The sequence below is a fragment of the Coffea arabica genome, chromosome 6c (assembly GCF_036785885.1).
Source record: "Coffea arabica cultivar ET-39 chromosome 6c, Coffea Arabica ET-39 HiFi, whole genome shotgun sequence".
Taxonomy (NCBI): domain Eukaryota; kingdom Viridiplantae; phylum Streptophyta; class Magnoliopsida; order Gentianales; family Rubiaceae; genus Coffea; species Coffea arabica.
In genome coordinates, this window is record NC_092320.1 from 23,723,237 (window position 1) to 23,749,850 (window position 26,614).

Here is a 26,614-nt window from a genome sequence, read left to right on the forward strand (position 1 = left end):
CAGGTGCTACACATTCTTTTGTAAACCCTAATTTCATGAGTGGGATAGACTTGAAGCCAATTAAATTACCATATGATCTAGAGGTTAAAACGCCTACTGGAGATCAAAGTCTAATTGCTAATTTGGTGTATCAAGATTGTGAAATCTGGATTGGGGAACGAAAATTATCGGCTGATTTGATGGGATTGATGATTAAGGGATACGATGTAATTTTAGGGATGGATTGGTTAGCCCGTTATAATGCTCAGCTAAACTGTAGGACGAAGGTTGTGGAGTTGCGTATTCCAGGAGAAGCAACCCTGAAACTGGATGTAAAGGGTAAATTAGTTTCGTCTGCACTTATTTCAGGAATTCGGGCTAGAAAGTTGTTAAGTAAAGGAGCCCAAGGATATTTGGCTTTTCTTATTAACACCCCTAGTGATAAGGTGAAATTGGAGGACATGCCTGTAGTGAAAGACTTTCCTGATGTTTTTCCTGAAGAATTGGAGTCCCTACCCCCGGAACGGGAAATAGCCTTTAAGATTGATGTAACTCCGGGAGTAACCCCTATTTCTAGGACGCCATATTGAATGGCTCCAGCCGAATTGAAGGAGTTGAAATTGCAATTGCAAGATTTGTTAGAAAGAGGTTTTATTAAAGAGAGTGATTCTCCGTGGGGAGCCCCAGTTTTGTTTGTTAAGAAAAAAGACGGGAGTTTGAGGCTATGTATAGACTATAGAGGTTTAAATAGTGTTACAACTAAGAATAAATACCCCCTGCCCCACATTGATGAGTTGTTTGACCAATTACAAGGGGCTGTAGTATTTTCTAAGTTGGATTTGAGGCAGGGTTATTATCAGTTGAGGATTTTAGAGAAAGATATACCCAAAACTGCTTTTAACTCGAGATATGGGTATTTTGAATTTGCCGTGATGCCATTTGGGTTAACGAATGCTCCTGCTGCTTTTATGGATCTAATGCATAGGGTCTTTAAACCTTATCTAGACCAATTTGTGGTGGTCTTTATTGATGATATATTGGTGTATTCTAAGAATGTGCAAGACCATGAGAAACACTTGAGAGTTGTTTTACAGACCTTAAGGGAGCACCAATTGTATGCTAAGTTTAGCAAGTGTGAATTTTGGTTAAAAGAAGTGACTTTCTTGGGATACATAATTTCTAAGGAAGGGATTAAAGTGGATCCAGTTAAAGTTGAAGCTGTTTCAAAATGGAAACGACCGGAAAACCCTACCGAGGTTCGAAGTTTCATTGGATTAGCAGGGTATTACCGGAGATTCATTCAGGATTTTTCAAAAATTGCTGGACCCATGACTGAATTGACCAAGAAAAATGGGAAGTTTATATGGAGTCCCAAGTGTGAGGAAAGTTTTCAGGAATTGAAAAGACGGTTAACAAGGGCACCTGTATTAGGTTTGTCAAACGGAAAAGATAGTTTTGTGGTTTACACAGATGCTTCTAAGGAAGGATTGGGTTGTGTTTTAATGCAAGATGACAAAGTAATAGCATATGCTTCTAGGAAATTGAAACCACATAAAGGGAATTACCCTACTCATGATTTGGAGTTAGCGGCTGTGGTCTTTGCTTTGAAGAAATGGAAACATTATTTGTATGGAGTAACATTTGAGGTTTTTACAGACCACAAAAGCCTTAAGTACTTGTTTTCTCAAAAGGGGTTGAATTTGAGGCAACGTAGATGGATGGAATTTTTGGAGGACTATGATTGTACTATCAAGTACCATCCAGGGAAAGCTAATGTAGTGGCCGATGCCTTGAGTCGTCAAGTACAAATGGCTGGATTGATGATTAAGGAGTTTCAATTATTGGAAGAAGTGAGTTACTGGAATCCTCGATTGGAACCAAGGAAGGTAATTTTAGAGAATATTATAGTAACCTCCACTCTATTGGAACGCATCAAGGAATTTCAAGAAAAGGACACGGAAGTGCAAAAATGGGTGGAAAAGAGTAAAATGGAAGACAAGACAGATTTTAATTTGGGGTCAGATGGAATATTGAGGTTTCGGAATCGAGTAGTTGTGCTAAAGGATGAAGGGTTTAAAAGGGAAATCTTAGAAGAGGCACACGGATCAAAGTTTACGGTACATCCAGGAGGGAATAAAATGTACCAGGACTTGAAGAGTCTGTATTGGTGGGAGAACATGAAGAAGGAAATTGCCTAATTTGTCCAAACATGTTTAATTTGTCAACAAGTTAAAGCCGAACATCAGAAACCGTCAGGATTTTTGCAACCCCTAGAAATACCTGAGTGGAAATGGAAAAATATCACTATGGATTTTGTATCGGGATTGCCCAGAACGCAGAGAGGCCATGATGCAATTTGGGTAATAGTGGATAGATTGACTAAATCGGCCCATTTTTTGCCGATTAACATGAAGTACCCGTTGGAAAATTTGGCCAAATTGTATTTGGATGAGATCATTAGGTTGCATGGCATACCTGTGAGTATTGTGTCCGACAGGCATCCGAGATTTGTTTCGAGATTTTGGCAAAAGATGCAGGAGGTATTGGGGACTAAGTTGAACTTTAGTACCATTTATCATCCTCAGACTGATGGACAGTCGGAAAGGACAATTCAAACACTTGAGGACATGTTAAGGACATGTATTCTGGACTTTGGAGAAAATTGGAGTAGGTTTTTAACTTTAGTGGAATTTGCCTACAACAATAGTTTCCACTCTTCTATTCAGATGGCCCCGTATGAGGCACTTTATGGTCGGAAATATAGGTCTCCAATTTGTTGGGAAGAAATAGGTGAACGGAAGATTCTAGATCCGACCACAGTATCTTGGATTGAAGAAGCTAATGAAAAGGTAAAGTCGGTACGACAAAGAATTCAGGTTGCTCAGAGCCGCCAAAAGAGTTATGCTGATAATCGGAAGAAAGAATTGGAGTTTAATGTTGGAGATTTGGTATTTCTCAAGATTACACCTCTGAAAGCAAGGTTGAAGTCTGGGAAAGGAAAGAAGTTACAACCAAGATTTGTAGGGTCTTATAAGATTATCCAACGTGTGGGGAGTGTAGCCTATAAGTTGGAATTACCGCCGAGTTTATCTCGAATCCATAATGTGTTTCATGTATCTATGCTTAAGAAGTATCATCCGGACCCTTCTCACGTCTTACAACCGGAAAATGTTGAGATTGATGAGACCTTAACCTATGAGGAGAAACCGGTTAAACTTCTGGATAAGAAGGTAAAGGAATTGAGGAATAAACAGATACCATTAGTGAAGGTCCTCTGGAAGAACCATGGGTTGGAGGAAGCAACTTGGGAGATCGAAGAAGCAATTCGAGGAAAGTATCCAGACTTGTTCGTCAATCAAGGTAAATTTCGAGGACGAAATTTCTTAAGGGGGAGAGGATGTGAGGACTCGAAATTTCTATTATTTTAAAATTCCTAATTTTGGCTCAATTAATTATTTATTTGGATTTTTGCCACGAATAATATATTCTAGCCTATTAGATCTAAGTACATGATTTTATAGTTTGTTATATTTCTAAAAGTGTCTCATTTTAAAAATAAAATAAAAATATAGATAAATAAACAAATATTTTCTTATAAGCCTATTTAGCGGAAAAAAAAATGAAAATGTGTCTAAAAACTTTAGCCAATTGGGAGTACAATAAGTTAAAAATTTGAGACCTATACAATGGACCTAAAATAGACAATTTAGGTTTAAAAACACGAGTAATAACTAGTGGTTCGATCGTTATAAGAATTTCTCAAAGGTTTCAATTTTATTGCGCCTAAATTAGAAATACGTGTTTTCACGTGCGCGCTTAATTGGGAGACTTTGGACCATTATTTTGAGACAATTAGGAATGAATAATATTTATACAAATGTAAGTGCCCTAGAGGTTTAGTGCACTAGTGCAACAAACGTAAGAGAAATTGAACACAAAACGCGCGTGTAGGGTACTAGTTATAATTGATTTGACGTATTAAAAGATTTGACGTCAAGCGTCTCTTGTACGCAAAGGCTTCGGAACCGCAATTCATTTCCTTTCCTCTGCTGCAATGGACGGCTAGACTGCAACAAAGGAACAACCGAAGCTTCACCATTTCTTTTCTTCCAAAACTCAACCAAATTCCTACCAAAACTTCCATAGATTCTCACCAAACTTCACATTCATTTAGCTTTTCACTTGGACAACAACATAGGCTGAAAAAGGGAGGAGCTTTCACGGTTTCTTCAAGCTTCAAAGGACCGAAAAATCTGTCCAAACCAGCCATCAAAGTAGGTAGCAATCTAGCACCTTCAACTTATCTTATGGAAGTTGATTTACGCATTTGAGTTGGAATCTTTACTTTAGTAGCTTGTATTGTTGGAAATGTGGGCTCTATGAACTCCCACTTTGGGTTGATGGCTGTGATGATGTTTGATGATGGTTTTATTGCTGAATTAGAGCTTAAGGAAGTAGATTAAAGGTGTATTGTGGCCAGAAACGTTGTTTCACTCTTGAAGCAAAAAGTTCCCATTTTACCCCTGCTCTGTTCGGTCACTTTACTGCAGATAATTGAGGATTTAAAGGCTTGATTATGTTGTTTACATGTTGTAGAAGCTGTGTACAAAATTTCGTTGAAAAATATTGAGTTTTGGTGGGTCAAACGAATTTATTTCAAAAACTAGTAATCTGGAAAACGGTTTCGCCGTAATCCAAACCAGTGGTTGTATTTTGTCCATAACTCCGTGCTCCGACGTCGAAATCAAGTGCCGTCAGCGGCATTTGAAACTAGACGTTCCCATGTTTCCAACGGTGTATAATTCACATTCTGGTTTCATGTGTGTGAGCCACACCATTCATCTGAAGTCGACTGTCCTGTTTCTCCGTTCTGCCGAAATGATTTGTGATGCTGCAACTTGAGGCTTGATTTTGAACCAGTTGCATGCCGAAACTTGAAACGATTTCTTCTGTAAAGTTGTAGCCCCGTGAATGTATTTTCTAACACTATCAACCATTCCCAATTCCGAGTTAAATTGAGAGAGTTATGATCAAAATACGGCGACTGCCTCATTTTTGAAAACCTTAGCTTTGGACAGATTGCCTTAAGGATTTTTCCAAACTTTGGTTGATTGAATGACCACCCTTCTGAGGGTATTTTTCCATGAAATTTGATAGAGAGATAACCTTCATATGGAAGTATTATACTGCAAAATTTGGTGTCAATCCAAGTCCGTTTCGGCACTTAACTAAAGGTCCAAAGTTGGAACCAAATCTGGAAATTTTGTAACAGTCTTGAATTTTTCCCAACTTTGAGCTACCATATCTTGGTGCTCGAAACTCCGATTCTCGATCCGTTTGTTCTGCCCTAAACCTTACTTGCACCTCTAATTGAACTATAAATTTCAAGGGCTGGTTTGCAACGAGTGAATTCTGCCGCATTTTCAAAGTTAGCGAAAAACCAACCCCGGCTCATTCCTGGGTGATTTGGAACAGCAACTTTAGGCTCATTTTTGAGCACTTTCCACTTCGATTCATGAAAAAGTGTCTTCTAGGAACTTGCAGTACTTTCTAAGAGGTTTTCAACGGTATAAAGTTTTCCAATTCTCGACTTATGTCGAGTGAGTTACGATTTTTCAAAGATTCATAACAAAACTGAAAATTTTCCAACTTTCAAGAAAATAGAGTTTTTCAAGAACTCTTTATTCTTTTGATATTATCTAAACGTTTTATCCCCGATTTCCTAGATAAAGACTTAAATATTGTTGAATGTTATCAAATCTCTCTCGAACCTCGATTTACGAGTAATTGAGGTTCATTTTCACGGAATTTTCTAGAGTAATACTAGTGAACGAATTATTCCTCGATATTTGGGATATGGGTGATAATTCACTATTATTTGCTCAGGCACGCACGAGGACCTCCAAGAGGACCCTACTGTGGAAGTTTGAACTCTTCCTCCAATTTACTTGCTTGCATAACTTGGTGAGTGTCAAGTGTATGCCTACTTGAACTCTAAAGTCTTGATTCATGCTTGACTTACCTGATTACATGCTTAGCCTATTTGATTTTTGAAAAAATGGAGTCGAGTGTGTACTTAATCGCACTCGTTCTCATTTGGCACAAATGACTCATGTCTAACATGATTTGCCTAATTTACATGACTTGAAATGCCTGCTTAAACATGTCAAATGCTTGAATACATGAAATGGTATGCTATGATTGCATACGTCGATGGAGTGAATCTCCTCGACATTTACATGACACATGGGGGACGCCCAAACTCATAGGCCGACCTTGGAACTCGAGCCGGCATGGGATTGGTCGGGAACCTCGGTGAACCATGAGATTCACATGATAAGCTTGATCTATTGAGAGATCTCGCTTGACATACTCGTAAAGTATCGCCTTATAAATGTCGTGCGGGCCCGAAGTGGTGTATGGTGGACGGATGAGAAGTAAGTGGTGAACTACGGATATGAAAATATCAACCCAGTTGACGGAGAGTCATCACGGGGAGATATACAAATGACATCGGCAAATGTGGAACTTAGCTCCTGAGAGCTTCTATATCCTTGAATTGTTTCTGGTTACAGTTTATTGGTGTTATTAATTACTTGCAAGCCAATACCTGAATTGTTATTTGGAGCTTGTTATCTGAACTATGTGTTTGCATGTGTGTTCTTGGCCTCACGAGCGTTTTGCTCACCCTGTAGATTTGTTTTCCTTAACAGGTTGAATTCGGAGGTAAAATGGAGCAGCCTCTTGATGTACTTTTGTTTTAGGGTTGCTAATACTTTTGTTATGCCTTCGGCTTTGGATTGTACTTTTGGTATGGAAATGTAACCTTTGGACGAATTGTATTTTGTGTACTGACGTGTGGTTTGGAGAATGGTTGACTATTATTAAGTTTGAACGTTTCCTCATTTATTGTATCTAAGTTTCGGTTTGTATTGTGTGGTCCGGCTATAAGTTGAAGGGAATTGCTTGAGTCCTGGCGAGAGTTGGGCAGACGTCCCGCGGATACCCTTTGGTTCCCCTTAGGGAGAAGTGGGGGCGTCACAGTTGGTATCAGAGCGCTAGGTTAGAGATCTATATGGGAAACATATTAGATACTCTACCCTTAAGACTCGACATGGGATGACTTAGTCATACCCTAAGTGATACTTGAGGCGAACTAGCAACTAAGTTAGTCCTACCTCAAGTGACAATTGGGATGAACCAATGATTAGGTTAGGCATGCATTGCAGGATATTGGGACTAAATAGAGATTTAAATTTCTAACCCAAAAGGTGCTATTATGTTGCAGGGATGGACAACGGAAATGGAGTTTCGACAACTAACGGGAATGGCCATGCTAATGGTCATATAGCGCCTCCTAGGCCTATCTTTTATCGAGCTTTGGCTGGGGAAGCTCGAGTACGCTACTTCCCATCTGACCAATATATTCGCTGCTTTAGACTACACTGAGGATAGGCGAGTGAATTTCGCTGCTTTCCAATTTAAGGGGGTAGCCCGTGCTTGGTGGGATTTGATAAAAGGAAAATGGAAGAGAATTCAAACCCCTTGGACTTGGGATAATTTCACAAAGGAATTTAATGAAAAGTTTCTTCCGCCCTTAATCCAAGAGAAGAGGGAGGATGAATTTATTAAGCTGAAACAGGGAACCCTTAGTGTAGCGGAGTATGAAGGAAAATTTACTAAACTTTCAAAGTATGCTCCCGAACTGGTGACAAATGAGCGAAAAAGGATTAGACGATTTGTTCAAGGACTTAATGTGGAGATACAAGAGGGCCTGGCCGCAGCCCAAATCTTTACATTTACTGAGGCTTTAGAGAAGGCACAAAGGGTTGAAAGTGCAAGGTCTCAAGTGAGAGACTTCCATAGCAGAAAGAGAAACTTTTCTAGCCATGCTTCTGGACAAGCTAGTAAAAATGTACAGCCTTCCAAAATGGGAAAAGGAATGGGAGGACCAAGGACTGCTGGACCTTCGAGAGGAGCTTTATCTAGAGGAGGTCGTAGTGGACCGACACAGGCAAGAAGGGCACCTTCTAGCGGTTCAGCGGTGACCCCTCAAGTTTCATGTGGTTACTGCGGAAAACCAAACCATTCTGAAAGTGATTGTTGGAGGAAGTTTGGGAAGTGCCTGGCTTGTGGTAGTACCGAGCATCAGCTTGCGAACCGTCCAAATAAAATAAAGACGGGAGGTGATACCCAAAGGCCAGAAAAGTCAGATTCTAAGCAAACTAGTGCCGGAGGGAGTCGACCGAAAGTGCCGGCTAGGGTTTATGCACTGGACTATCAACAAGTTCCTGAGGCAACTGAGGTGGTAGAAGGTACGATTCCGATCTTTCACCGTTTAGCTAGGGTTTTAATTGATCCAGGTGCTACACATTCTTTTGTAAACCCTAATTTCATGAGTGGGATAGACTTGAAGCCAATTAAATTACCATATGATCTAGAGGTTAAAACGCCTACTGGAGATCAAAGTCTAATTGCTAATTTGGTGTATCAAGATTGTGAAATCTGGATTGGGGAACGAAAATTATCGGCTGATTTGATGGGATTGATGATTAAGGGATACGATGTAATTTTAGGGATGGATTGGTTAGCCCGTTATAATGCTCAGCTAAACTGTAGGACGAAGGTTGTGGAGTTGCGTATTCCAGGAGAAGCAACCCTGAAACTGGATGTAAAGGGTAAATTAGTTTCGTCTGCACTTATTTCAGGAATTCGGGCTAGAAAGTTGTTAAGTAAAGGAGCCCAAGGATATTTGGCTTTTCTTATTAACACCCCTAGTGATAAGGTGAAATTGGAGGACATGCCTGTAGTGAAAGACTTTCCTGATGTTTTTCCTGAAGAATTGGAGTCCCTACCCCCGGAACGGGAAATAGCCTTTAAGATTGATGTAACTCCGGGAGTAACCCCTATTTCTAGGACGCCATATTGAATGGCTCCAGCCGAATTGAAGGAGTTGAAATTGCAATTGCAAGATTTGTTAGAAAGAGGTTTTATTAAAGAGAGTGATTCTCCGTGGGGAGCCCCAGTTTTGTTTGTTAAGAAAAAAGACGGGAGTTTGAGGCTATGTATAGACTATAGAGGTTTAAATAGTGTTACAACTAAGAATAAATACCCCCTGCCCCACATTGATGAGTTGTTTGACCAATTACAAGGGGCTGTAGTATTTTCTAAGTTGGATTTGAGGCAGGGTTATTATCAGTTGAGGATTTTAGAGAAAGATATACCCAAAACTGCTTTTAACTCGAGATATGGGTATTTTGAATTTGCCGTGATGCCATTTGGGTTAACGAATGCTCCTGCTGCTTTTATGGATCTAATGCATAGGGTCTTTAAACCTTATCTAGACCAATTTGTGGTGGTCTTTATTGATGATATATTGGTGTATTCTAAGAATGTGCAAGACCATGAGAAACACTTGAGAGTTGTTTTACAGACCTTAAGGGAGCACCAATTGTATGCTAAGTTTAGCAAGTGTGAATTTTGGTTAAAAGAAGTGACTTTCTTGGGATACATAATTTCTAAGGAAGGGATTAAAGTGGATCCAGTTAAAGTTGAAGCTGTTTCAAAATGGAAACGACCGGAAAACCCTACCGAGGTTCGAAGTTTCATTGGATTAGCAGGGTATTACCGGAGATTCATTCAGGATTTTTCAAAAATTGCTGGACCCATGACTGAATTGACCAAGAAAAATGGGAAGTTTATATGGAGTCCCAAGTGTGAGGAAAGTTTTCAGGAATTGAAAAGACGGTTAACAAGGGCACCTGTATTAGGTTTGTCAAACGGAAAAGATAGTTTTGTGGTTTACACAGATGCTTCTAAGGAAGGATTGGGTTGTGTTTTAATGCAAGATGACAAAGTAATAGCATATGCTTCTAGGAAATTGAAACCACATAAAGGGAATTACCCTACTCATGATTTGGAGTTAGCGGCTGTGGTCTTTGCTTTGAAGAAATGGAAACATTATTTGTATGGAGTAACATTTGAGGTTTTTACAGACCACAAAAGCCTTAAGTACTTGTTTTCTCAAAAGGGGTTGAATTTGAGGCAACGTAGATGGATGGAATTTTTGGAGGACTATGATTGTACTATCAAGTACCATCCAGGGAAAGCTAATGTAGTGGCCGATGCCTTGAGTCGTCAAGTACAAATGGCTGGATTGATGATTAAGGAGTTTCAATTATTGGAAGAAGTGAGTTACTGGAATCCTCGATTGGAACCAAGGAAGGTAATTTTAGAGAATATTATAGTAACCTCCACTCTATTGGAACGCATCAAGGAATTTCAAGAAAAGGACACGGAAGTGCAAAAATGGGTGGAAAAGAGTAAAATGGAAGACAAGACAGATTTTAATTTGGGGTCAGATGGAATATTGAGGTTTCGGAATCGAGTAGTTGTGCTAAAGGATGAAGGGTTTAAAAGGGAAATCTTAGAAGAGGCACACGGATCAAAGTTTACGGTACATCCAGGAGGGAATAAAATGTACCAGGACTTGAAGAGTCTGTATTGGTGGGAGAACATGAAGAAGGAAATTGCCTAATTTGTCCAAACATGTTTAATTTGTCAACAAGTTAAAGCCGAACATCAGAAACCGTCAGGATTTTTGCAACCCCTAGAAATACCTGAGTGGAAATGGAAAAATATCACTATGGATTTTGTATCGGGATTGCCCAGAACGCAGAGAGGCCATGATGCAATTTGGGTAATAGTGGATAGATTGACTAAATCGGCCCATTTTTTGCCGATTAACATGAAGTACCCGTTGGAAAATTTGGCCAAATTGTATTTGGATGAGATCATTAGGTTGCATGGCATACCTGTGAGTATTGTGTCCGACAGGCATCCGAGATTTGTTTCGAGATTTTGGCAAAAGATGCAGGAGGTATTGGGGACTAAGTTGAACTTTAGTACCATTTATCATCCTCAGACTGATGGACAGTCGGAAAGGACAATTCAAACACTTGAGGACATGTTAAGGACATGTATTCTGGACTTTGGAGAAAATTGGAGTAGGTTTTTAACTTTAGTGGAATTTGCCTACAACAATAGTTTCCACTCTTCTATTCAGATGGCCCCGTATGAGGCACTTTATGGTCGGAAATATAGGTCTCCAATTTGTTGGGAAGAAATAGGTGAACGGAAGATTCTAGATCCGACCACAGTATCTTGGATTGAAGAAGCTAATGAAAAGGTAAAGTCGGTACGACAAAGAATTCAGGTTGCTCAGAGCCGCCAAAAGAGTTATGCTGATAATCGGAAGAAAGAATTGGAGTTTAATGTTGGAGATTTGGTATTTCTCAAGATTACACCTCTGAAAGCAAGGTTGAAGTCTGGGAAAGGAAAGAAGTTACAACCAAGATTTGTAGGGTCTTATAAGATTATCCAACGTGTGGGGAGTGTAGCCTATAAGTTGGAATTACCGCCGAGTTTATCTCGAATCCATAATGTGTTTCATGTATCTATGCTTAAGAAGTATCATCCGGACCCTTCTCACGTCTTACAACCGGAAAATGTTGAGATTGATGAGACCTTAACCTATGAGGAGAAACCGGTTAAACTTCTGGATAAGAAGGTAAAGGAATTGAGGAATAAACAGATACCATTAGTGAAGGTCCTCTGGAAGAACCATGGGTTGGAGGAAGCAACTTGGGAGATCGAAGAAGCAATTCGAGGAAAGTATCCAGACTTGTTCGTCAATCAAGGTAAATTTCGAGGACGAAATTTCTTAAGGGGGAGAGGATGTGAGGACTCGAAATTTCTATTATTTTAAAATTCCTAATTTTGGCTCAATTAATTATTTATTTGGATTTTTGCCACGAATAATATATTCTAGCCTATTAGATCTAAGTACATGATTTTATAGTTTGTTATATTTCTAAAAGTGTCTCATTTTAAAAATAAAATAAAAATATAGATAAATAAACAAATATTTTCTTATAAGCCTATTTAGCGGAAAAAAAAATGAAAATGTGTCTAAAAACTTTAGCCAATTGGGAGTACAATAAGTTAAAAATTTGAGACCTATACAATGGACCTAAAATAGACAATTTAGGTTTAAAAACACGAGTAATAACTAGTGGTTCGATCGTTATAAGAATTTCTCAAAGGTTTCAATTTTATTGCGCCTAAATTAGAAATACGTGTTTTCACGTGCGCGCTTAATTGGGAGACTTTGGACCATTATTTTGAGACAATTAGGAATGAATAATATTTATACAAATGTAAGTGCCCTAGAGGTTTAGTGCACTAGTGCAACAAACGTAAGAGAAATTGAACACAAAACGCGCGTGTAGGGTACTAGTTATAATTGATTTGACGTATTAAAAGATTTGACGTCAAGCGTCTCTTGTACGCAAAGGCTTCGGAACCGCAATTCATTTCCTTTCCTCTGCTGCAATGGACGGCTAGACTGCAACAAAGGAACAACCGAAGCTTCACCATTTCTTTTCTTCCAAAACTCAACCAAATTCCTACCAAAACTTCCATAGATTCTCACCAAACTTCACATTCATTTAGCTTTTCACTTGGACAACAACATAGGCTGAAAAAGGGAGGAGCTTTCACGGTTTCTTCAAGCTTCAAAGGACCGAAAAATCTGTCCAAACCAGCCATCAAAGTAGGTAGCAATCTAGCACCTTCAACTTATCTTATGGAAGTTGATTTACGCATTTGAGTTGGAATCTTTACTTTAGTAGCTTGTATTGTTGGAAATGTGGGCTCTATGAACTCCCACTTTGGGTTGATGGCTGTGATGATGTTTGATGATGGTTTTATTGCTGAATTAGAGCTTAAGGAAGTAGATTAAAGGTGTATTGTGGCCAGAAACGTTGTTTCACTCTTGAAGCAAAAAGTTCCCATTTTACCCCTGCTCTGTTCGGTCACTTTACTGCAGATAATTGAGGATTTAAAGGCTTGATTATGTTGTTTACATGTTGTAGAAGCTGTGTACAAAATTTCGTTGAAAAATATTGAGTTTTGGTGGGTCAAACGAATTTATTTCAAAAACTAGTAATCTGGAAAACGGTTTCGCCGTAATCCAAACCAGTGGTTGTATTTTGTCCATAACTCCGTGCTCCGACGTCGAAATCAAGTGCCGTCAGCGGCATTTGAAACTAGACGTTCCCATGTTTCCAACGGTGTATAATTCACATTCTGGTTTCATGTGTGTGAGCCACACCATTCATCTGAAGTCGACTGTCCTGTTTCTCCGTTCTGCCGAAATGATTTGTGATGCTGCAACTTGAGGCTTGATTTTGAACCAGTTGCATGCCGAAACTTGAAACGATTTCTTCTGTAAAGTTGTAGCCCCGTGAATGTATTTTCTAACACTATCAACCATTCCCAATTCCGAGTTAAATTGAGAGAGTTATGATCAAAATACGGCGACTGCCTCATTTTTGAAAACCTTAGCTTTGGACAGATTGCCTTAAGGATTTTTCCAAACTTTGGTTGATTGAATGACCACCCTTCTGAGGGTATTTTTCCATGAAATTTGATAGAGAGATAACCTTCATATGGAAGTATTATACTGCAAAATTTGGTGTCAATCCAAGTCCGTTTCGGCACTTAACTAAAGGTCCAAAGTTGGAACCAAATCTGGAAATTTTGTAACAGTCTTGAATTTTTCCCAACTTTGAGCTACCATATCTTGGTGCTCGAAACTCCGATTCTCGATCCGTTTGTTCTGCCCTAAACCTTACTTGCACCTCTAATTGAACTATAAATTTCAAGGGCTGGTTTGCAACGAGTGAATTCTGCCGCATTTTCAAAGTTAGCGAAAAACCAACCCCGGCTCATTCCTGGGTGATTTGGAACAGCAACTTTAGGCTCATTTTTGAGCACTTTCCACTTCGATTCATGAAAAAGTGTCTTCTAGGAACTTGCAGTACTTTCTAAGAGGTTTTCAACGGTATAAAGTTTTCCAATTCTCGACTTATGTCGAGTGAGTTACGATTTTTCAAAGATTCATAACAAAACTGAAAATTTTCCAACTTTCAAGAAAATAGAGTTTTTCAAGAACTCTTTATTCTTTTGATATTATCTAAACGTTTTATCCCCGATTTCCTAGATAAAGACTTAAATATTGTTGAATGTTATCAAATCTCTCTCGAACCTCGATTTACGAGTAATTGAGGTTCATTTTCACGGAATTTTCTAGAGTAATACTAGTGAACGAATTATTCCTCGATATTTGGGATATGGGTGATAATTCACTATTATTTGCTCAGGCACGCACGAGGACCTCCAAGAGGACCCTACTGTGGAAGTTTGAACTCTTCCTCCAATTTACTTGCTTGCATAACTTGGTGAGTGTCAAGTGTATGCCTACTTGAACTCTAAAGTCTTGATTCATGCTTGACTTACCTGATTACATGCTTAGCCTATTTGATTTTTGAAAAAATGGAGTCGAGTGTGTACTTAATCGCACTCGTTCTCATTTGGCACAAATGACTCATGTCTAACATGATTTGCCTAATTTACATGACTTGAAATGCCTGCTTAAACATGTCAAATGCTTGAATACATGAAATGGTATGCTATGATTGCATACGTCGATGGAGTGAATCTCCTCGACATTTACATGACACATGGGGGACGCCCAAACTCATAGGCCGACCTTGGAACTCGAGCCGGCATGGGATTGGTCGGGAACCTCGGTGAACCATGAGATTCACATGATAAGCTTGATCTATTGAGAGATCTCGCTTGACATACTCGTAAAGTATCGCCTTATAAATGTCGTGCGGGCCCGAAGTGGTGTATGGTGGACGGATGAGAAGTAAGTGGTGAACTACGGATATGAAAATATCAACCCAGTTGACGGAGAGTCATCACGGGGAGATATACAAATGACATCGGCAAATGTGGAACTTAGCTCCTGAGAGCTTCTATATCCTTGAATTGTTTCTGGTTACAGTTTATTGGTGTTATTAATTACTTGCAAGCCAATACCTGAATTGTTATTTGGAGCTTGTTATCTGAACTATGTGTTTGCATGTGTGTTCTTGGCCTCACGAGCGTTTTGCTCACCCTGTAGATTTGTTTTCCTTAACAGGTTGAATTCGGAGGTAAAATGGAGCAGCCTCTTGATGTACTTTTGTTTTAGGGTTGCTAATACTTTTGTTATGCCTTCGGCTTTGGATTGTACTTTTGGTATGGAAATGTAACCTTTGGACGAATTGTATTTTGTGTACTGACGTGTGGTTTGGAGAATGGTTGACTATTATTAAGTTTGAACGTTTCCTCATTTATTGTATCTAAGTTTCGGTTTGTATTGTGTGGTCCGGCTATAAGTTGAAGGGAATTGCTTGAGTCCTGGCGAGAGTTGGGCAGACGTCCCGCGGATACCCTTTGGTTCCCCTTAGGGAGAAGTGGGGGCGTCACAGTTGGTATCAGAGCGCTAGGTTAGAGATCTATATGGGAAACATATTAGATACTCTACCCTTAAGACTCGACATGGGATGACTTAGTCATACCCTAAGTGATACTTGAGGCGAACTAGCAACTAAGTTAGTCCTACCTCAAGTGACAATTGGGATGAACCAATGATTAGGTTAGGCATGCATTGCAGGATATTGGGACTAAATAGAGATTTAAATTTCTAACCCAAAAGGTGCTATTATGTTGCAGGGATGGACAACGGAAATGGAGTTTCGACAACTAACGGGAATGGCCATGCTAATGGTCATATAGCGCCTCCTAGGCCTATCTTTTATCGAGCTTTGGCTGGGGAAGCTCGAGTACGCTACTTCCCATCTGACCAATATATTCGCTGCTTTAGACTACACTGAGGATAGGCGAGTGAATTTCGCTGCTTTCCAATTTAAGGGGGTAGCCCGTGCTTGGTGGGATTTGATAAAAGGAAAATGGAAGAGAATTCAAACCCCTTGGACTTGGGATAATTTCACAAAGGAATTTAATGAAAAGTTTCTTCCGCCCTTAATCCAAGAGAAGAGGGAGGATGAATTTATTAAGCTGAAACAGGGAACCCTTAGTGTAGCGGAGTATGAAGGAAAATTTACTAAACTTTCAAAGTATGCTCCCGAACTGGTGACAAATGAGCGAAAAAGGATTAGACGATTTGTTCAAGGACTTAATGTGGAGATACAAGAGGGCCTGGCCGCAGCCCAAATCTTTACATTTACTGAGGCTTTAGAGAAGGCACAAAGGGTTGAAAGTGCAAGGTCTCAAGTGAGAGACTTCCATAGCAGAAAGAGAAACTTTTCTAGCCATGCTTCTGGACAAGCTAGTAAAAATGTACAGCCTTCCAAAATGGGAAAAGGAATGGGAGGACCAAGGACTGCTGGACCTTCGAGAGGAGCTTTATCTAGAGGAGGTCGTAGTGGACCGACACAGGCAAGAAGGGCACCTTCTAGCGGTTCAGCGGTGACCCCTCAAGTTTCATGTGGTTACTGCGGAAAACCAAACCATTCTGAAAGTGATTGTTGGAGGAAGTTTGGGAAGTGCCTGGCTTGTGGTAGTACCGAGCATCAGCTTGCGAACCGTCCAAATAAAATAAAGACGGGAGGTGATACCCAAAGGCCAGAAAAGTCAGATTCTAAGCAAACTAGTGCCGGAGGGAGTCGACCGAAAGTGCCGGCTAGGGTTTATGCACTGGACTATCAACAAGTTCCTGAGGCAACTGAGGTGGTAGAAGGTACGATTCCGATCTTTCACCGTTTAGCTAGGGTTTTAATTGATCCAGGTGCTACACATTCTTTTGTAAACCCTAATTTCATGAGTGGGATAGACTTGAAGCCAATTAAATTACCATATGATCTAGAGGTTAAAACGCCTACTGGAGATCAAAGTCTAATTGCTAATTTGGTGTATCAAGATTGTGAAATCTGGATTGGGGAACGAAAATTATCGGCTGATTTGATGGGATTGATGATTAAGGGATACGATGTAATTTTAGGGATGGATTGGTTAGCCCGTTATAATGCTCAGCTAAACTGTAGGACGAAGGTTGTGGAGTTGCGTATTCCAGGAGAAGCAACCCTGAAACTGGATGTAAAGGGTAAATTAGTTTCGTCTGCACTTATTTCAGGAATTCGGGCTAGAAAGTTGTTAAGTAAAGGAGCCCAAGGATATTTGGCTTTTCTTATTAACACCCCTAGTGATAAGGTGAAATTGGAGGACATGCCTGTAGTGAAAGACTTTCCTGATGTTTTTCCTGAAGAATTGGAGTCCCTACCCCCGGAACGGGAAATAGCCTTTAAGATTGATGTAACTCCGGGAGTAACCCCTATTTCTAGGACGCCATATTGAATGGCTCCAGCCGAATTGAAGGAGTTGAAATTGCAATTGCAAGATTTGTTAGAAAGAGGTTTTATTAAAGAGAGTGATTCTCCGTGGGGAGCCCCAGTTTTGTTTGTTAAGAAAAAAGACGGGAGTTTGAGGCTATGTATAGACTATAGAGGTTTAAATAGTGTTACAACTAAGAATAAATACCCCCTGCCCCACATTGATGAGTTGTTTGACCAATTACAAGGGGCTGTAGTATTTTCTAAGTTGGATTTGAGGCAGGGTTATTATCAGTTGAGGATTTTAGAGAAAGATATACCCAAAACTGCTTTTAACTCGAGATATGGGTATTTTGAATTTGCCGTGATGCCATTTGGGTTAACGAATGCTCCTGCTGCTTTTATGGATCTAATGCATAGGGTCTTTAAACCTTATCTAGACCAATTTGTGGTGGTCTTTATTGATGATATATTGGTGTATTCTAAGAATGTGCAAGACCATGAGAAACACTTGAGAGTTGTTTTACAGACCTTAAGGGAGCACCAATTGTATGCTAAGTTTAGCAAGTGTGAATTTTGGTTAAAAGAAGTGACTTTCTTGGGATACATAATTTCTAAGGAAGGGATTAAAGTGGATCCAGTTAAAGTTGAAGCTGTTTCAAAATGGAAACGACCGGAAAACCCTACCGAGGTTCGAAGTTTCATTGGATTAGCAGGGTATTACCGGAGATTCATTCAGGATTTTTCAAAAATTGCTGGACCCATGACTGAATTGACCAAGAAAAATGGGAAGTTTATATGGAGTCCCAAGTGTGAGGAAAGTTTTCAGGAATTGAAAAGACGGTTAACAAGGGCACCTGTATTAGGTTTGTCAAACGGAAAAGATAGTTTTGTGGTTTACACAGATGCTTCTAAGGAAGGATTGGGTTGTGTTTTAATGCAAGATGACAAAGTAATAGCATATGCTTCTAGGAAATTGAAACCACATAAAGGGAATTACCCTACTCATGATTTGGAGTTAGCGGCTGTGGTCTTTGCTTTGAAGAAATGGAAACATTATTTGTATGGAGTAACATTTGAGGTTTTTACAGACCACAAAAGCCTTAAGTACTTGTTTTCTCAAAAGGGGTTGAATTTGAGGCAACGTAGATGGATGGAATTTTTGGAGGACTATGATTGTACTATCAAGTACCATCCAGGGAAAGCTAATGTAGTGGCCGATGCCTTGAGTCGTCAAGTACAAATGGCTGGATTGATGATTAAGGAGTTTCAATTATTGGAAGAAGTGAGTTACTGGAATCCTCGATTGGAACCAAGGAAGGTAATTTTAGAGAATATTATAGTAACCTCCACTCTATTGGAACGCATCAAGGAATTTCAAGAAAAGGACACGGAAGTGCAAAAATGGGTGGAAAAGAGTAAAATGGAAGACAAGACAGATTTTAATTTGGGGTCAGATGGAATATTGAGGTTTCGGAATCGAGTAGTTGTGCTAAAGGATGAAGGGTTTAAAAGGGAAATCTTAGAAGAGGCACACGGATCAAAGTTTACGGTACATCCAGGAGGGAATAAAATGTACCAGGACTTGAAGAGTCTGTATTGGTGGGAGAACATGAAGAAGGAAATTGCCTAATTTGTCCAAACATGTTTAATTTGTCAACAAGTTAAAGCCGAACATCAGAAACCGTCAGGATTTTTGCAACCCCTAGAAATACCTGAGTGGAAATGGAAAAATATCACTATGGATTTTGTATCGGGATTGCCCAGAACGCAGAGAGGCCATGATGCAATTTGGGTAATAGTGGATAGATTGACTAAATCGGCCCATTTTTTGCCGATTAACATGAAGTACCCGTTGGAAAATTTGGCCAAATTGTATTTGGATGAGATCATTAGGTTGCATGGCATACCTGTGAGTATTGTGTCCGACAGGCATCCGAGATTTGTTTCGAGATTTTGGCAAAAGATGCAGGAGGTATTGGGGACTAAGTTGAACTTTAGTACCATTTATCATCCTCAGACTGATGGACAGTCGGAAAGGACAATTCAAACACTTGAGGACATGTTAAGGACATGTATTCTGGACTTTGGAGAAAATTGGAGTAGGTTTTTAACTTTAGTGGAATTTGCCTACAACAATAGTTTCCACTCTTCTATTCAGATGGCCCCGTATGAGGCACTTTATGGTCGGAAATATAGGTCTCCAATTTGTTGGGAAGAAATAGGTGAACGGAAGATTCTAGATCCGACCACAGTATCTTGGATTGAAGAAGCTAATGAAAAGGTAAAGTCGGTACGACAAAGAATTCAGGTTGCTCAGAGCCGCCAAAAGAGTTATGCTGATAATCGGAAGAAAGAATTGGAGTTTAATGTTGGAGATTTGGTATTTCTCAAGATTACACCTCTGAAAGCAAGGTTGAAGTCTGGGAAAGGAAAGAAGTTACAACCAAGATTTGTAGGGTCTTATAAGATTATCCAACGTGTGGGGAGTGTAGCCTATAAGTTGGAATTACCGCCGAGTTTATCTCGAATCCATAATGTGTTTCATGTATCTATGCTTAAGAAGTATCATCCGGACCCTTCTCACGTCTTACAACCGGAAAATGTTGAGATTGATGAGACCTTAACCTATGAGGAGAAACCGGTTAAACTTCTGGATAAGAAGGTAAAGGAATTGAGGAATAAACAGATACCATTAGTGAAGGTCCTCTGGAAGAACCATGGGTTGGAGGAAGCAACTTGGGAGATCGAAGAAGCAATTCGAGGAAAGTATCCAGACTTGTTCGTCAATCAAGGTAAATTTCGAGGACGAAATTTCTTAAGGGGGAGAGGATGTGAGGACTCGAAATTTCTATTATTTTAAAATTCCTAATTTTGGCTCAATTAATTATTTATTTGGATTTTTGCCACGAATAATATATTCTAGCCTATTAGATCTAAGTACATGATTTTATAGTTTGTTATATTTCTAAAAGTGTCTCATTTTAAAAATAAAATAAAAATATAGATAAATAAACAAATATTTTCTTATAAGCCTATTTAGCGGAAAAAAAAATGAAAATGTGTCTAAAAACTTTAGCCAATTGGGAGTACAATAAGTTAAAAATTTGAGACCTATACAATGGACCTAAAATAGACAATTTAGGTTTAAAAACACGAGTAATAACTAGTGGTTCGATCGTTATAAGAATTTCTCAAAGGTTTCAATTTTATTGCGCCTAAATTAGAAATACGTGTTTTCACGTGCGCGCTTAATTGGGAGACTTTGGACCATTATTTTGAGACAATTAGGAATGAATAATATTTATACAAATGTAAGTGCCCTAGAGGTTTAGTGCACTAGTGCAACAAACGTAAGAGAAATTGAACACAAAACGCGCGTGTAGGGTACTAGTTATAATTGATTTGACGTATTAAAAGATTTGACGTCAAGCGTCTCTTGTACGCAAAGGCTTCGGAACCGCAATTCATTTCCTTTCCTCTGCTGCAATGGACGGCTAGACTGCAACAAAGGAACAACCGAAGCTTCACCATTTCTTTTCTTCCAAAACTCAACCAAATTCCTACCAAAACTTCCATAGATTCTCACCAAACTTCACATTCATTTAGCTTTTCACTTGGACAACAACATAGGCTGAAAAAGGGAGGAGCTTTCACGGTTTCTTCAAGCTTCAAAGGACCGAAAAATCTGTCCAAACCAGCCATCAAAGTAGGTAGCAATCTAGCACCTTCAACTTATCTTATGGAAGTTGATTTACGCATTTGAGTTGGAATCTTTACTTTAGTAGCTTGTATTGTTGGAAATGTGGGCTCTATGAACTCCCACTTTGGGTTGATGGCTGTGATGATGTTTGATGATGGTTTTATTGCTGAATTAGAGCTTAAGGAAGTAGATTAAAGGTGTATTGTGGCCAGAAACGTTGTTTCACTCTTGAAGCAAAAAGTTCCCATTTTACCCCTGCTCTGTTCGGTCACTTTACTGCAGATAATTGAGGATTTAAAGGCTTGATTATGTTGTTTACATGTTGTAGAAGCTGTGTACAAAATTTCGTTGAAAAATATTGAGTTTTGGTGGGTCAAACGAATTTATTTCAAAAACTAGTAATCTGGAAAACGGTTTCGCCGTAATCCAAACCAGTGGTTGTATTTTGTCCATAACTCCGTGCTCCGACGTCGAAATCAAGTGCCGTCAGCGGCATTTGAAACTAGACGTTCCCATGTTTCCAACGGTGTATAATTCACATTCTGGTTTCATGTGTGTGAGCCACACCATTCATCTGAAGTCGACTGTCCTGTTTCTCCGTTCTGCCGAAATGATTTGTGATGCTGCAACTTGAGGCTTGATTTTGAACCAGTTGCATGCCGAAACTTGAAACGATTTCTTCTGTAAAGTTGTAGCCCCGTGAATGTATTTTCTAACACTATCAACCATTCCCAATTCCGAGTTAAATTGAGAGAGTTATGATCAAAATACGGCGACTGCCTCATTTTTGAAAACCTTAGCTTTGGACAGATTGCCTTAAGGATTTTTCCAAACTTTGGTTGATTGAATGACCACCCTTCTGAGGGTATTTTTCCATGAAATTTGATAGAGAGATAACCTTCATATGGAAGTATTATACTGCAAAATTTGGTGTCAATCCAAGTCCGTTTCGGCACTTAACTAAAGGTCCAAAGTTGGAACCAAATCTGGAAATTTTGTAACAGTCTTGAATTTTTCCCAACTTTGAGCTACCATATCTTGGTGCTCGAAACTCCGATTCTCGATCCGTTTGTTCTGCCCTAAACCTTACTTGCACCTCTAATTGAACTATAAATTTCAAGGGCTGGTTTGCAACGAGTGAATTCTGCCGCATTTTCAAAGTTAGCGAAAAACCAACCCCGGCTCATTCCTGGGTGATTTGGAACAGCAACTTTAGGCTCATTTTTGAGCACTTTCCACTTCGATTCATGAAAAAGTGTCTTCTAGGAACTTGCAGTACTTTCTAAGAGGTTTTCAACGGTATAAAGTTTTCCAATTCTCGACTTATGTCGAGTGAGTTACGATTTTTCAAAGATTCATAACAAAACTGAAAATTTTCCAACTTTCAAGAAAATAGAGTTTTTCAAGAACTCTTTATTCTTTTGATATTATCTAAACGTTTTATCCCCGATTTCCTAGATAAAGACTTAAATATTGTTGAATGTTATCAAATCTCTCTCGAACCTCGATTTACGAGTAATTGAGGTTCATTTTCACGGAATTTTCTAGAGTAATACTAGTGAACGAATTATTCCTCGATATTTGGGATATGGGTGATAATTCACTATTATTTGCTCAGGCACGCACGAGGACCTCCAAGAGGACCCTACTGTGGAAGTTTGAACTCTTCCTCCAATTTACTTGCTTGCATAACTTGGTGAGTGTCAAGTGTATGCCTACTTGAACTCTAAAGTCTTGATTCATGCTTGACTTACCTGATTACATGCTTAGCCTATTTGATTTTTGAAAAAATGGAGTCGAGTGTGTACTTAATCGCACTCGTTCTCATTTGGCACAAATGACTCATGTCTAACATGATTTGCCTAATTTACATGACTTGAAATGCCTGCTTAAACATGTCAAATGCTTGAATACATGAAATGGTATGCTATGATTGCATACGTCGATGGAGTGAATCTCCTCGACATTTACATGACACATGGGGGACGCCCAAACTCATAGGCCGACCTTGGAACTCGAGCCGGCATGGGATTGGTCGGGAACCTCGGTGAACCATGAGATTCACATGATAAGCTTGATCTATTGAGAGATCTCGCTTGACATACTCGTAAAGTATCGCCTTATAAATGTCGTGCGGGCCCGAAGTGGTGTATGGTGGACGGATGAGAAGTAAGTGGTGAACTACGGATATGAAAATATCAACCCAGTTGACGGAGAGTCATCACGGGGAGATATACAAATGACATCGGCAAATGTGGAACTTAGCTCCTGAGAGCTTCTATATCCTTGAATTGTTTCTGGTTACAGTTTATTGGTGTTATTAATTACTTGCAAGCCAATACCTGAATTGTTATTTGGAGCTTGTTATCTGAACTATGTGTTTGCATGTGTGTTCTTGGCCTCACGAGCGTTTTGCTCACCCTGTAGATTTGTTTTCCTTAACAGGTTGAATTCGGAGGTAAAATGGAGCAGCCTCTTGATGTACTTTTGTTTTAGGGTTGCTAATACTTTTGTTATGCCTTCGGCTTTGGATTGTACTTTTGGTATGGAAATGTAACCTTTGGACGAATTGTATTTTGTGTACTGACGTGTGGTTTGGAGAATGGTTGACTATTATTAAGTTTGAACGTTTCCTCATTTATTGTATCTAAGTTTCGGTTTGTATTGTGTGGTCCGGCTATAAGTTGAAGGGAATTGCTTGAGTCCTGGCGAGAGTTGGGCAGACGTCCCGCGGATACCCTTTGGTTCCCCTTAGGGAGAAGTGGGGGCGTCACAGTTGGTATCAGAGCGCTAGGTTAGAGATCTATATGGGAAACATATTAGATACTCTACCCTTAAGACTCGACATGGGATGACTTAGTCATACCCTAAGTGATACTTGAGGCGAACTAGCAACTAAGTTAGTCCTACCTCAAGTGACAATTGGGATGAACCAATGATTAGGTTAGGCATGCATTGCAGGATATTGGGACTAAATAGAGATTTAAATTTCTAACCCAAAAGGTGCTATTATGTTGCAGGGATGGACAACGGAAATGGAGTTTCGACAACTAACGGGAATGGCCATGCTAATGGTCATATAGCGCCTCCTAGGCCTATCTTTTATCGAGCTTTGGCTGGGGAAGCTCGAGTACGCTACTTCCCATCTGACCAATATATTCGCTGCTTTAGACTACACTGAGGATAGGCGAGTGAATTTCGCTGCTTTCCAATTTAAGGGGGTAGCCCGTGCTTGGTGGGATTTGATAAAAGGAAAATGGAAGAGAATTCAAACCCCTTGGACTTGGGATAATTTCACAAAGGAATTTAATGAAAAGTTTCTTCCGCCCTTAATCCAAGAGAAGAGGGAGGATGAATTTATTAAGCTGAAACAGGGAACCCTTAGTGTAGCGGAGTATGAAGGAAAATTTACTAAACTTTCAAAGTATGCTCCCGAACTGGTGACAAATGAGCGAAAAAGGATTAGACGATTTGTTCAAGGACTTAATGTGGAGATACAAGAGGGCCTGGCCGCAGCCCAAATCTTTACATTTACTGAGGCTTTAGAGAAGGCACAAAGGGTTGAAAGTGCAAGGTCTCAAGTGAGAGACTTCCATAGCAGAAAGAGAAACTTTTCTAGCCATGCTTCTGGACAAGCTAGTAAAAATGTACAGCCTTCCAAAATGGGAAAAGGAATGGGAGGACCAAGGACTGCTGGACCTTCGAGAGGAGCTTTATCTAGAGGAGGTCGTAGTGGACCGACACAGGCAAGAAGGGCACCTTCTAGCGGTTCAGCGGTGACCCCTCAAGTTTCATGTGGTTACTGCGGAAAACCAAACCATTCTGAAAGTGATTGTTGGAGGAAGTTTGGGAAGTGCCTGGCTTGTGGTAGTACCGAGCATCAGCTTGCGAACCGTCCAAATAAAATAAAGACGGGAGGTGATACCCAAAGGCCAGAAAAGTCAGATTCTAAGCAAACTAGTGCCGGAGGGAGTCGACCGAAAGTGCCGGCTAGGGTTTATGCACTGGACTATCAACAAGTTCCTGAGGCAACTGAGGTGGTAGAAGGTACGATTCCGATCTTTCACCGTTTAGCTAGGGTTTTAATTGATCCAGGTGCTACACATTCTTTTGTAAACCCTAATTTCATGAGTGGGATAGACTTGAAGCCAATTAAATTACCATATGATCTAGAGGTTAAAACGCCTACTGGAGATCAAAGTCTAATTGCTAATTTGGTGTATCAAGATTGTGAAATCTGGATTGGGGAACGAAAATTATCGGCTGATTTGATGGGATTGATGATTAAGGGATACGATGTAATTTTAGGGATGGATTGGTTAGCCCGTTATAATGCTCAGCTAAACTGTAGGACGAAGGTTGTGGAGTTGCGTATTCCAGGAGAAGCAACCCTGAAACTGGATGTAAAGGGTAAATTAGTTTCGTCTGCACTTATTTCAGGAATTCGGGCTAGAAAGTTGTTAAGTAAAGGAGCCCAAGGATATTTGGCTTTTCTTATTAACACCCCTAGTGATAAGGTGAAATTGGAGGACATGCCTGTAGTGAAAGACTTTCCTGATGTTTTTCCTGAAGAATTGGAGTCCCTACCCCCGGAACGGGAAATAGCCTTTAAGATTGATGTAACTCCGGGAGTAACCCCTATTTCTAGGACGCCATATTGAATGGCTCCAGCCGAATTGAAGGAGTTGAAATTGCAATTGCAAGATTTGTTAGAAAGAGGTTTTATTAAAGAGAGTGATTCTCCGTGGGGAGCCCCAGTTTTGTTTGTTAAGAAAAAAGACGGGAGTTTGAGGCTATGTATAGACTATAGAGGTTTAAATAGTGTTACAACTAAGAATAAATACCCCCTGCCCCACATTGATGAGTTGTTTGACCAATTACAAGGGGCTGTAGTATTTTCTAAGTTGGATTTGAGGCAGGGTTATTATCAGTTGAGGATTTTAGAGAAAGATATACCCAAAACTGCTTTTAACTCGAGATATGGGTATTTTGAATTTGCCGTGATGCCATTTGGGTTAACGAATGCTCCTGCTGCTTTTATGGATCTAATGCATAGGGTCTTTAAACCTTATCTAGACCAATTTGTGGTGGTCTTTATTGATGATATATTGGTGTATTCTAAGAATGTGCAAGACCATGAGAAACACTTGAGAGTTGTTTTACAGACCTTAAGGGAGCACCAATTGTATGCTAAGTTTAGCAAGTGTGAATTTTGGTTAAAAGAAGTGACTTTCTTGGGATACATAATTTCTAAGGAAGGGATTAAAGTGGATCCAGTTAAAGTTGAAGCTGTTTCAAAATGGAAACGACCGGAAAACCCTACCGAGGTTCGAAGTTTCATTGGATTAGCAGGGTATTACCGGAGATTCATTCAGGATTTTTCAAAAATTGCTGGACCCATGACTGAATTGACCAAGAAAAATGGGAAGTTTATATGGAGTCCCAAGTGTGAGGAAAGTTTTCAGGAATTGAAAAGACGGTTAACAAGGGCACCTGTATTAGGTTTGTCAAACGGAAAAGATAGTTTTGTGGTTTACACAGATGCTTCTAAGGAAGGATTGGGTTGTGTTTTAATGCAAGATGACAAAGTAATAGCATATGCTTCTAGGAAATTGAAACCACATAAAGGGAATTACCCTACTCATGATTTGGAGTTAGCGGCTGTGGTCTTTGCTTTGAAGAAATGGAA

The 26,614-nt window shown here is 39.7% G+C and overlaps 3 long non-coding RNA genes across 3 annotated transcripts; all 3 read left to right on the forward strand.

The window, feature by feature from the left end:
• The first annotated feature begins 3,970 nt into the window (after positions 1-3,970).
• On the forward strand, positions 3,971-6,884 carry LOC140008020 (uncharacterized). Its single transcript, XR_011815435.1, has 3 exons — positions 3,971-4,257; positions 5,866-5,943; positions 6,693-6,884. It is a non-coding gene; the product is annotated as an uncharacterized lncRNA (long non-coding RNA).
• Positions 6,885-12,309: 5,425 nt separating this feature from the next.
• Positions 12,310-15,223, forward strand: LOC113694183 (uncharacterized). The gene is made up of 3 exons (XR_003449276.2): positions 12,310-12,596; positions 14,205-14,282; positions 15,032-15,223. It is a non-coding gene; the product is annotated as an uncharacterized lncRNA (long non-coding RNA).
• A 5,425-nt stretch (positions 15,224-20,648) lies between these two features.
• LOC140008021 (uncharacterized) lies at positions 20,649-23,562 on the forward strand. The gene is made up of 3 exons (XR_011815436.1): positions 20,649-20,935; positions 22,544-22,621; positions 23,371-23,562. It is a non-coding gene; the product is annotated as an uncharacterized lncRNA (long non-coding RNA).
• Positions 23,563-26,614: the final 3,052 nt, after the last annotated feature.